Source organism: Triticum dicoccoides, chromosome 6A, assembly GCF_002162155.2.
Source record: "Triticum dicoccoides isolate Atlit2015 ecotype Zavitan chromosome 6A, WEW_v2.0, whole genome shotgun sequence".
NCBI classification, from domain to species: domain Eukaryota; kingdom Viridiplantae; phylum Streptophyta; class Magnoliopsida; order Poales; family Poaceae; genus Triticum; species Triticum dicoccoides.
This window is the reverse complement of record NC_041390.1, coordinates 54,442,828-54,457,244: the sequence shown is the minus strand read 5'-3', so window position 1 is coordinate 54,457,244 and position 14,417 is coordinate 54,442,828.

Sequence of the window (14,417 nt, the reverse complement as noted above, 5' to 3'; positions counted from 1 at the left end):
ATTCAGGTATTTTTCGGAGTACCGGGGAGTTACGGGAATACGGGGGGAGAAGTATTGGGCCTTATTGGGCCATACGGGAAAGAGAGAGGGGCTGCCTAGGGCAGGCCGCGCCCCCCCCCCCCAAGGCCTAGTCCGAATTGGACTAGGGGGAGGAGCTGCGCCCCCTCCTTCCTTCCCTTCTCCCTTCCCCTTCCTTGTCTCCTACTCTTGCTACATGGAAGGACTCCTAGTTGGACTAGGAAAGGGGGAATCCTACTCCGGTGGGAGTAGGACTCCCCTAGGGCGCGCCATAGAGAGGGCCGGCCCTCCCCTCCTCCACTCCTTTATATACGGGGGCAGGGGGCACCCCATAGACACACAAGTTGATCTTCGTGATCGTTCCTTAGCCGTGTGCGGTGCCCCCTCCACCATATTCCACCTCGGTCATATTGTAGCAGTGCTTAGGCGAAGCCCTGCGACGGTTGAACATCAAGATCGTCACCACGCCGTCGTGCTGACGGAACTCCTCCCTGAAGCTTTGCTGGATCGGAGCCCGGGGAGCGTCATTCGAGCTGAACGTGTGCCAAGAACTCGGAGGTACCGGAGTAACGGTGCTTGGATCGGTTGGACCAGGAAGATGTACGACTACTTCCTCTATGTTGCATCAATGCTTCCGCTTCGGTCTACGAGAATACGTAGACAACACTCTCCCATCTCGTTGCTATGCATCACCATGATCTTGCGTGTGCGTAGATTTTTTTTGAAATTACTACGTTCCCCAACAGTGGCATCAGAGCCTAGGTTTTATGTGTCGATGTTATATGCACGAGTAGAACACAAGTGAGTTGTGGGCGATATAAGTCATACTGCTTACCAGCATGTCATACTTTGGTTCGGCGGTATTGTTGGACGAAGCGGCACGGACCGACATTACGCGTACGCTTACGCGAGACCGGTTCTCCCGACGTGCTTTGCACAAAGGTGGCTAGCGGGTGACAGTTTCTCCAACTTTAGTTGAACCGAGTGTGGCTACGCCCGGTCCTTGCGAAGGTTAAAACAACACCAACTTGACAAACTATCATTGTGGTTTTGATGCGTAGGTAAGATTGGTTCTTACTTAAGCCCGTAGTAGCCACGTAAAACTTGCAACAACAAAGTAGAGGACGTCTAACTTGTTTTTGCAGGGCATGTTGTGATGTGATATGGTCAAGACATGATGCTAAATTTTATTGTATGAGATGATCATGTTTTGTAATCAAGTTATCGGCAACTGGCAGGAGCCATATGGTTGTCGCTTTATTGTATGCAATGCGATTGCGCTGTAATGCTTTACTTTATCACTAAGCGGTAGCGATAGTTGTGGAAGCATAATATTGGCGAGACGACAACGATGCTACGATGGTGATCACGACGGTGCTTCGAAGATGGAGATCACAAGCACAAGATGATGATGGCCATATCATATCACTTATATTGATTGCATGTGATGTTTATCTTTTATGCATCTTATCTTGCTTTGATTGACTGTAGCATTTTAAGATGATCTCTCACTAATTATCAAGAAGTGTTCTCCCTGAGTATGCACCGTTGCGAAAGTTCTTCGTGCTGAGACACCACGTGATGATCGGGTGTGATAGGCTCTACATTCAAATACAACGAGTGCAAAACAGTTGCACACGCAGAATACTCAGGTTATACTTGACGAGCCAAAGCATATACAGATATGGCCTCGAAACACGGAGACCAAAAGGTCGAGCGTGAATCATATAGTAGATATGATCAACATAGTGATGTTCACCAATGAAACTACTTCATCTCACGTGATGATAGGGCATGATTTAGTTGATTTGGATCACGTGATCACTTAGAGGATTAGAGGGATGTCTATCTAAGTGGGAGTTCTTAAGTAATATGATTAATTGAACTTAAATTTATCATGAACTTAGTCCTGGTAGTATTTTGTAAATCATGTTGTAGATCAATAGCTCGCGTTGTTGCTTCCCTGTGTTTATTTTGATATGTTCCTAGAGAAAATTGTATTGAAAGATGTTAGTAGCAATGATGCGGATTGGATCTGTGATCTGAGGTTTATCCTCATTGCTGCACAGAAGAATTATGTCCTTGATGCACCGCTAAGTGACATACCTATTGCAGGAGCAAATGCAGACGTTATGAACGCTTGGCTAGCTCAATATGATGACTACTTGATAGTTTAGTGCACCATGCTTAATGGCTTAGAATCGGAACTTCAAAGACGTTTTGAACGTCATGGACCATATGAGATGTTCCAGGAGTTGAAGATAATATTTCAAGCAAATACCCGAGTTGAGAGATATGAAGTCTCCAACAAGTTCTATAGCTAAAAGATGGAGGAGAATCGCTCAATTAGTGAGCATGTGCTCAGATTGTCTGGGTACTACAATCGCTTGAATCAAGTGGGAGTTAATCTTCCAAATAAGATAGTGATTGACAGAATTCTCTAATCACCATCACCAAGTTAGTAGAACTTCGTGATGAACTATAGTATGCAAGGGATGACGAAAACGACTCCCGAGCTTTTCATGATGATGAAATCGATGAAGGTAGAAATCAAGAAAAACATCAAGTGTTGATGGTTGACAAGACCACTAGTTTCAAGAAAAGGGTAAAGGGAAGAAGGGGAACTTCAAGAAGAACGGCAAGCAAGTTGCTGCTCAAGTGAAGAAGCCCAACTCTGGTCCTAAGCCTGAGACTAAGTGCTTCTACTGCAAAGGGACTGGTCACTGGAAGCAGAACTGCCCCAAGTATTTGGCGGATAAGAAGGATGGCAAAGTGAACAAAAGTATATTTGATATACATGTTATTGATGTGTACTTTACTAGTGTTTATAGCAACCCCTCAGTATTTGATACTGGATCAGTTGCTAAGAGTAGTAACTCGAAACAGGAGTTGCAGAATAAACAGAGACTAGTTAAGGATGAAGTGACGATGTGTGTTGGAAGTAGTTCCAAGATTGATATGATCATCATCGCACACTCCCCTATACTTTCGGGATTAGTGTTGAACCTAAATATGTGTTATTTGGTTTTTGCGTTGAGCATGAATATGATTTGATCATGTTTATTGCAATATGATTATTCATTAAAGCCAGAGAATAATTGTTGTTTTGTTTACATGAATAAAACCTTCGATGGTCATACACCCAATGAAACAAGTTCGTTGGATCTCGATCGTAGTGATACACATATTCATAATATTGAAACCAAAAGATGCAAAGTTAATAATGATAGTGCAACTTATTTGTGGCACTGCCGTTTAAGTCATATTGGTGTAAAGCGCATGAAGAAACTCCATGCTGATGGGCCTTTTGAATCACTTGATGCTTGCGAACCATGCCTTATGGGCAAGATGACTAAAACGCCGTTCTCCGGAACAATGAAGCAAGCAACAGATTTGTTGGAAATCATACATATTGATGTATGTATATTAGGGCTTGCAGCAGGTATCATTATTTTTTTGACCTTCACAGATGATTTGAGCAGATATGGGGATATCTACTTGATGAAACATAAGTCCGAAACATTTGAACAGTTCAAAGAATTTCAGAGTGAAGTGGAAAATCATCGTGACAAGAAAATAAAAGTTTCTACGATATGATCGCAGAGGTAAAATATTTGAGTTACGAGTTTGGCCTTCAATTAAAACAATGTGAAATAGTTTCACTACTCACGCCACCTCAAACACCATAGTGTAATGGTGTGTCCGAACATCATAACCATACTTTATTAGATATAGTGCGATCTATGATGTCTCTTACCGATCTACCACTATCGTTTTGGGGTTATGCATTAGAGACAGCTGCATTCACGTTAAATAGGGCACCATCTAAATCCGTTGAGACGACACCGTGTGAACTATGGTTTGGCAAGAAGCCTAAGCTGTCGTTTCTTAAAGTTTGGAGTTGCGATGCTTATGTGAAAAAGTTTCATCTCGATAAGCTCAAACTCAAATCGGAGAAATATGTCTTCATAGGATACCCAAAGGAGACAGTGGGTACACCTTCTATCACAGATCCGAAGGCAAGACATTCGTTGCTAAGAATGGATCCTTTCTAGAGAAGGAGTTTCTCTCGAAAGAAGTGAGTGGGAGGAAAGTAGAAAACTTGATAAGGTAATTGTACCTTCTCCCTTATTGGAAAATAGTTCAGCACAGAAATCTGTTCCTGTGACTACTACACCAATTAGAGAGGAAGCTAATGATGATGATCATGTAACTTCAGATCAAGTTACTACCGAATCTCGTAGGTAAACCAGAGTGAGATCCGCACCAGAGTGGTACGGTAATCCTATTCTGGAGGTCATATTACTTGACCATGACGAACCTACGAACTATGAGGAAGCGATGATGAGCCCAGATTCCGATAAATGGCTTGAGGCCATGAAATCTGAGATAGGATCCATGTATGAGAACAAAGTGTGGACTTTGGTGGACTTGCCCGAGGATCGGCAAGCCATTGATAATAAATGGATCTTCAAGAGGAAGATGGAAACGGATAGTAGTGTTACTATCTACAAAGCTAGAATTGTCACAAAAGGTTTTCGACAAGTTCAAGGTGTTGACTACGACGAGAGTTTCTCACTCGTATCTATGATTAAGTCTGTCCGAATCATGTTAGCAATTGCCGCATTTTATGAAATCTGGCAAATGGATAAACAAAACTGCATTCCTTAATGGATTTATTAAAGAAGAGTTGTATGTGATGCAACAAGATGGTTTTGTCAATCCTAAAGGTGCTAACAAAATATGCAAGCTCCAGCGATCCATTTATGGACTGGTGCAAGTATCTCGGAGTTGGAATATACGCTTTGATAAGTTGATCAAAGCATATAGTTTTATACAGACTTGCGGTGAAGCCTGTATTTACAAGAAAGTGAGTGGGAGCACTACAACATTTCTGATAAGTATATGTGAATGACATATTGTTGATCGGAAATAATGTAGAATTATTCTGCAAAGCATAAAGGAGTATTTGAAAGGAGTTTTTCAAAGAAAGACCTCGGTGAAGCTGCTTACATATTGAGTATCAAGATCTATAGAGATAGATCAAGACGCTTGATAAGTTTTTTCAATGAGTACATACCTTGACAAGATTTTGAAGTAGTTCAAAATGGAACAGTCAAAGAAAAGGTTTCTTGCCTGTGTTACAAGGTGTGAAGTTGAGTAAGACTCAAAGCCTGACCATGGCAGAAGATAGAAAGAGAATGAAAGTCATTCCCTATGCCTCAGTCATAGGTTCTATAAAGTATGCCATGCTGTGTACCAGATCTATTGTATACCATACACTGTGTTAAGAGAGGGAGTACAATAGTGATCTAGGAGTAGATCAATGGACAGCGGTCAAAATTATCCTTACTGGAATAAGGATATGTTTCTCGATTACGGAGGTGACAAAAGGTTCCTCGTAAAGGGTTACGTCGATGCAAGTTTTGACACTGATCCAGATGACTCTAAGTCTCAATCTGGATACATATTAAAAGTGGGAGCAATTAGCTAGAGTAGCTTCATGTAGAGCATTGTTGACATAGAAATTTGCAAAATACATGCGGATCTGAATGTGGCAGACCCGTTGACTAAACTTCTCTCACAAGCAAAACATGATCACTTTTTGGGTCTTAATCACATAGCGATGTGAACTAGATTATTGAATCTAGTAAACCCTTTGGGTGTTAGTCACATGGAGATGTGAACCAATCACATAAAGATGTGAACTATTGATGTTAAATCACATGGCGATGTGATCTAGATTATTGACTCTAGTGCAAGTGGGAGACTGAAGGAAATATGCCCTAGAGGCAATAATAAAGTTATTATTTATTTCCTTATATCATGATAAATGTTTATTATTCATGCTAGAATTGTATTAACCGGAAACATAATACATGTGTGAATACATAGACAAACAGTGTCACTAGTATGCCTCTACTTGACTAGCTCGTTAATCAAAGATGGTCATGTTTCCTAACCATGGACAAAGAGTTGTTATTTGATTAACGGGATCACATCATTAGTTGAATGATCTGATTGACATGACCCATTCCATTAGCTTAGCACCCGATCGTTTAGTATGTTGCTATTGCTTTCTTCATGACTTATACATGATCCTATGACTATGAGATTATGCAACTCCCGTTTGCCGGAGGAACACTTTGTGTGCTACCAAACGTCACAACGTAACTGAGTGATTATAAAGGAGCTCTACAGGTGTCTCCAAAGGTACATGTTGGGTTGGCGTATTTCGAGATTAGGATTTGTCACACAGAATGTCGGAGAGGTATCTCTGGGCCCTCTCGGTAATGCACATCACTTAAGCCTTGCAAGCATTGCAACTAATGAGTTAGTTGCGGGATGATGTATTACGGAACGAGTAAAGAGACTGGCCGGTAACGAGATTGAACTAGGTATTGGATACCGACGATCGAATCTCAGGCAAGTAACATACCGATGACAAAGGGAACAACGTATGTTGTTATGCGGTCTGACCGATAAAGATCTTCGTAGAATATGTAGGAGCCAATATGGGCATCCAGGTCCCGCTATTGGTTATTGACCGGAGACGTGTCTCGGTCATGTCTACATTGTTCTCGAACCGTAGGGTCCGCACGCTTAAGGTTTCGATGACAGTTATATTATGAGTTTATGAGTTTTGATGTACCGAAGGAGTTCGGAGTCCCGGATGAGATCGCGGACATGACGAGGAGTCTCGAAATGGTTGAGACGTAAAGATCAATATATTGGACGACTATATTCGGACATCAGAAAGGTTCTGAGTGATTCGGGTATTTTTCGGAGTACCAGGGAGTTACGGGAATACGGGGGGAGAAGTATTGGGCCTTATTGGGCCATACGGGAAAGAAAGAGGGGCTGCCTAGGGCAGGCCGCCCCCCCCCCCAAGGCCTAGTCCGAATTGGACTAGGGGGAGGAGCTGCGCCCCCTCCTTCCTTCCCTTCTCCCTTCCCCTTCCTTGTCTCCTACTCCTACTACATGGAAGGACTCCTAGTTGGACTAGGAAAGGGGGAATCCTACTCCCGGTGGGAGTAGGACTCCCCTAGGGCGCGCCATAGAGAGGGCCGGCCCTCCCCTCCTCCACTCCTTTATATACGGGGGCAGGGGGCACCCCATAGACACACAAGTTGATCTTCGTGATCGTTCCTTAGCCGTGTGCGGTGCCCCCCTCCACCATATTCCACCTCGGTCATATTGTAGCAGTGCTTAGGCGAAGCCCTGCGATGGTTGAACATCAAGATCGTCACCACGCCATCGTGCTGACGGAACTCCTCCCCGAAGCTTTGCTGGATCGGAGCCCGGGGAGCGTCATCGAGCTGAACGTGTGCCAAGAACTCTGAGGTACCGGAGTAACGGTGCTTGGATCGGTTGGACCGGGAAGACGTACGACTACTTCCTCTACGTTGCATCAACGCTTCCGCTTCGGTCTACGAGGGTATGTAGACAACACTCTCCCATCTCGTTGCTATGCATCACCATGATCTTGCGTGTGCGTAGGAAAATTTTTGACATTACTACGTTCCCCAACACTATAACCACTCTATCTTTCCCGGTATACTTAGGAAGCCAATTCTGGCAAAAGTCAAAGAATGACAGGGGTGTTTGGGGATTTCCCAAAGCACTCCCAACTACATTCCAAAGAAACCGAGCGAAAGAGCAAGTGAAAAACATATGGTCAATACATTCATTGGCATCACAAAATTCACATTTGTTGGTACCTTTCCAGCCTTTTTTACACAAATTGTCCTTGGTCAGGATCCTCCCTTTGATAACTAACCAAATAAAAGCCTTAATTTTCAAAGGTACCTTCAGTTTCCACATAAACTTAAAAGGGAACACTACTCTCCTAGCAATAATATATTGATAAAGAGATTTAACAGAGAACTGGCCAGAGCTGGTCAAAAGCCATTTGACTTTGTCAGGTTCCTCACTCAGAACAACCTGACTGCACATATCTGGAAGTTTATTCCACATATCCAATGTCTCCCCATATAAACATCTCCTAAATCTAATGCAGTTAAAATCTTGTTCAAATGCTTTAGCAACCGTAATGTTTTGATGGAAAGTAAGTTTGTACAAGCGAGGAAAAAGTTGACAGAGAGACTTGTTGTGGATCCAAGCATCTTCCCAAAATCTAGTTTTACACCCATCTCCAATAATTCTCTGACAACAGTTGTAAAAGATATTTTTAACACTCATGATACCATTCCAGAAATGAGAGTTGGCAGGAGATGACTCACATTGAGACAAAGTTTTCCTCTTCAAATACTTTGCTCTAATCATCTCCTGCCAATCCCCATCTTCATTCTCAAGTCTCCAGAGCCATTTACACAAAAGACTAATATTCTTGATATCCAGATTAGTAACACCCAACCCCCCTTGGTCTCTAGGTTGACAGACATCAAGCCAGTTAACTAAATGAAACTTGCTAACCCCCTCTTTCTCTTGCCAAAGCACCCGAGCTCGAAAGAAGTCGATTCTTTTGCCTACTCCCTTTGGTAGATGGAAAAAGTTAAGTAAATGACTAATGACGTTAGTCAAGCAAGTTTAAGTACGGATAAGCCTACCACCCATAGATAAAAGAGCCCCCTGCCACGCTGCAACTCCTTTCTCTACTTTTTGTTCCGCTGGCTTCCAGTCAGCATTACAAAGCTTTTTATAATGCAGGGAAATACCTAAATACTTAAAAGGGAAGCCCCCAATAGCACAAGTAAAAATGCCAGCGTAGTCAGCTTGTTTCTCCAAAGCTTTACCGAAACAGAAAATTTCACTTTTTAAAAAATTAATCTTCAGACCGGTCAAATGCTCAAAAACACATAGAATTATTTTGAGGTTCCTAGCCCCCTCAAGGTCATCTTCAAAGCAGAAAATAGTATCGTCCGCATATTGCAAAATATTTAGACCTCCTGAATACAACCTAGGCAACACTTCCTTGATAAATCCTTGTTCTTGCGCCCTTTGCACCAGGGTAGCAAGAACATCAGCCGCCAAATTGAAAAGCAAGGGGGGAAAACGGATCCCCTTGCCTCAAACCCTTCCTGGTAACAAAATACGGGCCAATAACATCATTAATAGTGATGGAAACCTTTCCATTACTAACGACATCTTTTGTCCACTGGACAAAACGTTCAGGGAAGCCTTTCATTTTTAGGACATCAAGCATGAAACTCCAGTTAATTTTATCGTAAGCTTTTTCGAAATCAACCTTAAAAAGCACAGCAAAACATTTATTTCTATGTAAAGAGTGGATAGCTTCATGAAGCATAAGCACATTGTCCAGGATGTAGCAACCCTTTATAAATGCAGATTGCGTTTTAGAAATTGTTTGATCAGCAATTTTCATGGCTCTATTGTTAAGAACTTTTGTAAAAAATTTAAAAGGAACATTCAGCATGCAAATGGGACGGTACATTTGAATCCTATCAGCCCCCTGCCCCTTAGCAAGCAAAGTGACTACACCATAGTTAAGCCTTGAAATGTTAATCTTGCCCTCATAAAAGTCATGAAAAAGCCTAAGGAGATCGTTACAAATGAGGTTCCAGAAAAATTGAAAGAACTCGGCAGGAAAGCCGTCCGGGCCAGCCGCTCTGTTGCGCTTCATAGAAAATAACACATTTTTAACTTCATCCATAGTAAATTTGCAATTAAGCTCAACCTTATCCTCTTCTGACAAAACATCATCAAGAGGGATACATAGAGATATAGGGGGTAAATCTACATGACCAAATAAGTCCTTATAGAAATTAGTTGCATATTTGAGCAAGTTATCATCCCCCTGGATTATCCCCTCATCCTGGATAAGTCGAAAGATTTTACTCTTGCGCTTCCGCCCACTAGCCTTAATCATAAAATACCTAGTGTTGCTATCCCCTTCTTTGATATCCCTCTCCTTCGAGCGTTGATACCATTTTATCTCTTCCTCTCTAAGAATTTTATTCAAATCATTTTGCAAACTATTTCTTTGCACATAGTCAGCTGCTGATACACCAGCAAGCTCACACTTCTTATCAAGTATATCTAAAGCGTTAATAATAAAACTCTTCTTTCTCCCGTAACTACCCTCAACATTAAGGTTCCAACCCTTGAGCCCGCTTCTTAATTTTCTCATAACAGCCTGCCACCACTCCATGATGTTTTTATTAGGAGCGATAGAGTTCCAAATTCTAGAAACAACGGCCGGCAACTCATCTCTGACAAGCCAGCAAAGCTCAAATTTAAAAGGCCTGATAGCTACAGCATTTACAACTCCAGTATGTACCAAAAGAGTAACATGATCAGAGACACCTCTAACGAGTGTCCTGACCGTAACTAAAGGAAAATGATGTTCCCAAGATGGGCTAACAAGAATCCTATCTAGTTTTACATACAAGGGGTCGTCCTGGTTATTAGACCAAGTAAAGCTCCTCCCTGAGAGCTCTAACTCTTTTAGCCCCCAGTGTTCAATGATGGAATTAAAGTAAAAAGACCAAATAGGGAGTTTTTTAGCTTTACTTCTCTCATTGATCCTCCTAATGATATTGAAATCACCACCAATAACAGGGGGCAATTTATTATGACCTAACATATGGACAAAATCGATCAGGAAGTCCTTCTTGTCTTTGGTATGAGCAGCCCCGTACACATTGATCAAAGTCCACTTGAAACCCGATCTCTTATCCATAACGATCATACTGGTAAAAAAACCTACTAGCAGTGCACGTGTCGACCTCAAACAGGTCCTCCCTGACACCCATGGGGAGCCCACCCGAGGCTCCTACAGAGGGTTGCCAAAGCCAAATGAAAGTAAATCTGCCACCGATACTAGCTAACCAAGGATCAGAAAAATCAGTTTTATTAGTCTCCTGAATACAAATGAATTCTAAAGCATGCTCAGAAATGATTTCTTTAAGAAACATTCTTTTTTCAGGTTCACCTAAACCCCTAGCATTCCAGAAAACACCAGCCATAAAAACAGATTACTTTTTTGTTGCACCACACTTGACCTTTGGCTTGACGCTGACCCCTCCAGCGCAAGTCTGCTTTAGTTTGGATTTATATAACGATGATAAAAGAATTAATTCGTCTCTAAGTTCTTCATCGTCCTCAGATTCACATTCTGAGTCAGATACAAGGTTCCTAATGGTATCAGGGTCAAAACTTCCCAGTTTTGACTCTTCATCACTATCTTCCACATTATTCTTCTTTCTCATATTAGCAAGAAATAAATCACTCCTAGTTTTTTCTAAGCTCTTGATCATCGAAATAGTGCTATCTATTTCCTCAGGAGTTTTTCCTAAGCTAACACCAATGCATTGCGTAATGTGCGAAATAAAACTAGGTACTGTATTTAAAACAGTAGGTATATTAGGAGCAATATTTAAATCTGTAGGAGCCATACCTGGGGTCTCCACTTCTGCCTTAAGTAAAATCAGTCATTTTTTGTGACCAGGTGATGCTTCTGTTAGACATGGAAGCCGGATATGCGGACCGGACAAGAGCAAGAGCACTGCGACTAGGCTTGATACAATAGTATATATGTTCCATCGACGGCGATGCAACATCTGCACCGGTTCAAGCAAAGGTTAGCGGGAAATCTGTATATGCATTGACATGTGTAATCCTCCTTCCAGTTCTTAGCCCATATTGATCCGTTATGCTCATAGCCAGGCCGATATATAAGACAATAATAAGCAAGATATATTAACAAAGTAAACAAGTGCTCAGAAAAACTTTCTTTATTCCTGGGTAAGTTCAGTTCAGTTAGTTGGATCATCCATACCGAAATTAGATCATTAGTACTGTAAGCTCGGAATCCATCATGCTTAATTACTTTCTTAGAGCTCTAAAAATAGTTTGTTTCGTCTTCTGTTTAGTAAATAATTGCTCTGAATACCAGGATATCTGTTTTTGTTTGAGAGTGAAAAAAACTGGGATATCTTAGTTACTTTTATCTACCGAATTGGAAACACAGAACCACCACTGCTCAAGCTACAAGTGCAGAACGACGATGACTATTTGGCTAGAATCAGGAGACACCGAGCTCAAAAACCTGAAACTGAAACTATGTACATATTACTGTAGGCGACAGCAAGAAGAATACAAAAATAGGAATAATTACTGTAGGCGACAGCAAGAAGAATACAAATAGGAATATGCATAAACAAGAAGGATACAGATAGGGTGTGTACAGGTTAATTGGTTGATGGACCGGCTGAATACATGGAGGGAGAATTAACTGAGGATTTGATTGTGTGATCCTTGGGAAAAATGTACTAGTGGTATATATGGTTGTGCTTAGTTTTTTTTTTTTGAAAGAAATATGGTTGTGCTTAGTTTCCTTTTATCCTTGGGTGAATCTCCGGCTATTGCACTGCTCAACATAACTAGGCTCTCATTCTCGTATAGATGATGTACGTGGCTGTGATTTTCATTTAATATATATAGTACTAGGCTCAAGGCAATGAATCCGGTTGGTGAAACTTCACAACATGTCACACTTCTGCTACTTTTACCACACGATATATGTTATTAGGCTCAAGGCGAGTCTTTCATCCTTGTGCTAGCCCGGCTTCTTTCTCGTTCTAGTGATGCTGACCACGAACCGGATTATCTCATAATCCTTGTCACGTGGTCATGCTTATCTTGGTTGGATCACACGAGTGGACCAGAGTATATCTCTCCGGACCGGGGAGGAAAATCTCGTCTTGCTCGACCATGTCTTACGACATGGGTCTAGTACAACGATACATTCTATGTCCTAAGACCTGAGCTAGCGCAAATACTCGGGATGGTGACATACCTGCTTTGAGCCTTATAGTGGGTCTGTCCAACTCGGACCTTATTTTGACTCGGATTCGACATTGAATCTGACCATATCCTTTCGAGTCCATATTATCTGGTTAGTATCCAAGGCTTCATGTCTAACGAGACCGAACTATCCACCGTGTCATATGTTAATTTAGTCGGTTAGGTGTCCACACAGCCCTTTCGACTAGGGACCTTTTAGGACAATCATCATACAATGCATAGTCTCATAAACAAATCAAGTACTTGCTGATACACATTACTGACAATGTCCAAGGATTATCTTTATTTATAAACACATAAAAAATACCATCATACATGCATGATTGCCTCTAGGACATATCTCCAGTAGGTCGTATATGATCACAATTCTAGTGACAAATTTGGGTTCGTTGGTAAAGACACGATACTGTGTGATGGAGGAAGTGATGCCGTCAAGGTTTTATTTTTATGACGACGCTTTAGTGACGGTTAGGGTAACAGAGGAAAACGGCACCCGACCATTTTCTGTTACGAAATTAAAACAATTTAATGTGACACAAGTGAAACGTCATAAAATAGCTGAGATTTTGTAGTGGAACTCTATCTCGAATTGAAGTAGTTTTATACTACTCCCTCTATCATATTAGTTGTCGCTCAAACAGATGTATCTAGCACTGAAATACATCTAGATACATGCATTTCAGAGACAACTAATATGGAACGGAGGGAGTATTACTCTATATGAATGACGTAACTACGTGAAGCTGTATCGTTACTTGCCTGTCGGTATGTTTCGAGAGGATACTTGTTCGCAGCTTGATAATTTGACAAAATAGGCAAAAAGTAATGTGCTCTGTCTGAATCATTCGCTTTCTTCAGAGTTATGACAATCTTCAACCGAAGGAAGGGACTGACCAATCTTCAGAGTTTCCGAATGATTTGTTCTTACAACACAACAAGACTGAATGTGGTGTTAGAAAGTAAATTAACTGACAACGCCACACTACGGTGCACACAAAAGTCAGGTGACGAAGACCATCAGAATTAAGCATAAAAACTTGGTGCATGCCAAAGTACAACAAAGATAAAACAGAGTAGATTATTATCTGATAGTGGGTATTGGGTCTACGACTAGTGAGATCCACGTGACGTCTTCTGGATTAAAGACCAAGTATTGCATCATTTTGTAGGTGAAATGCTTCGAAGCAGAGTATATATGTTTTTGGTTCTACTCAAGCAATCACCAGCTGCGCACAAAGATTCCAATGTGTTGAAAATTGTTTCTTCAGGAGCTTCATTAGAACTAGATTGATGTCTAGAAAATACATGTATTTATGCGGCTTTATCCATGTTTGTACTCTGAAAAATCCTATTTGTTTATGTTGCTAAAATCTTGTAAACTGATAGATGCCGGCGCGCCAGCCCAAATTTGGGCCAATCGCACCGCAGCCATACGATATAGCTGTAGGCAGCCGTCCAATCTGTCACTTGTGTCGTCTTGTTTCTTCCCACTTTAATTATTTCTTTCTTCCCCCAAGCGCCGACGCACCAAGGCCACACCAACATCGCGAATCCCCTTCCCGCCCCGCCCCCCGACGATCCCCCAATGCCGATGACCTCGCCAACTTGCC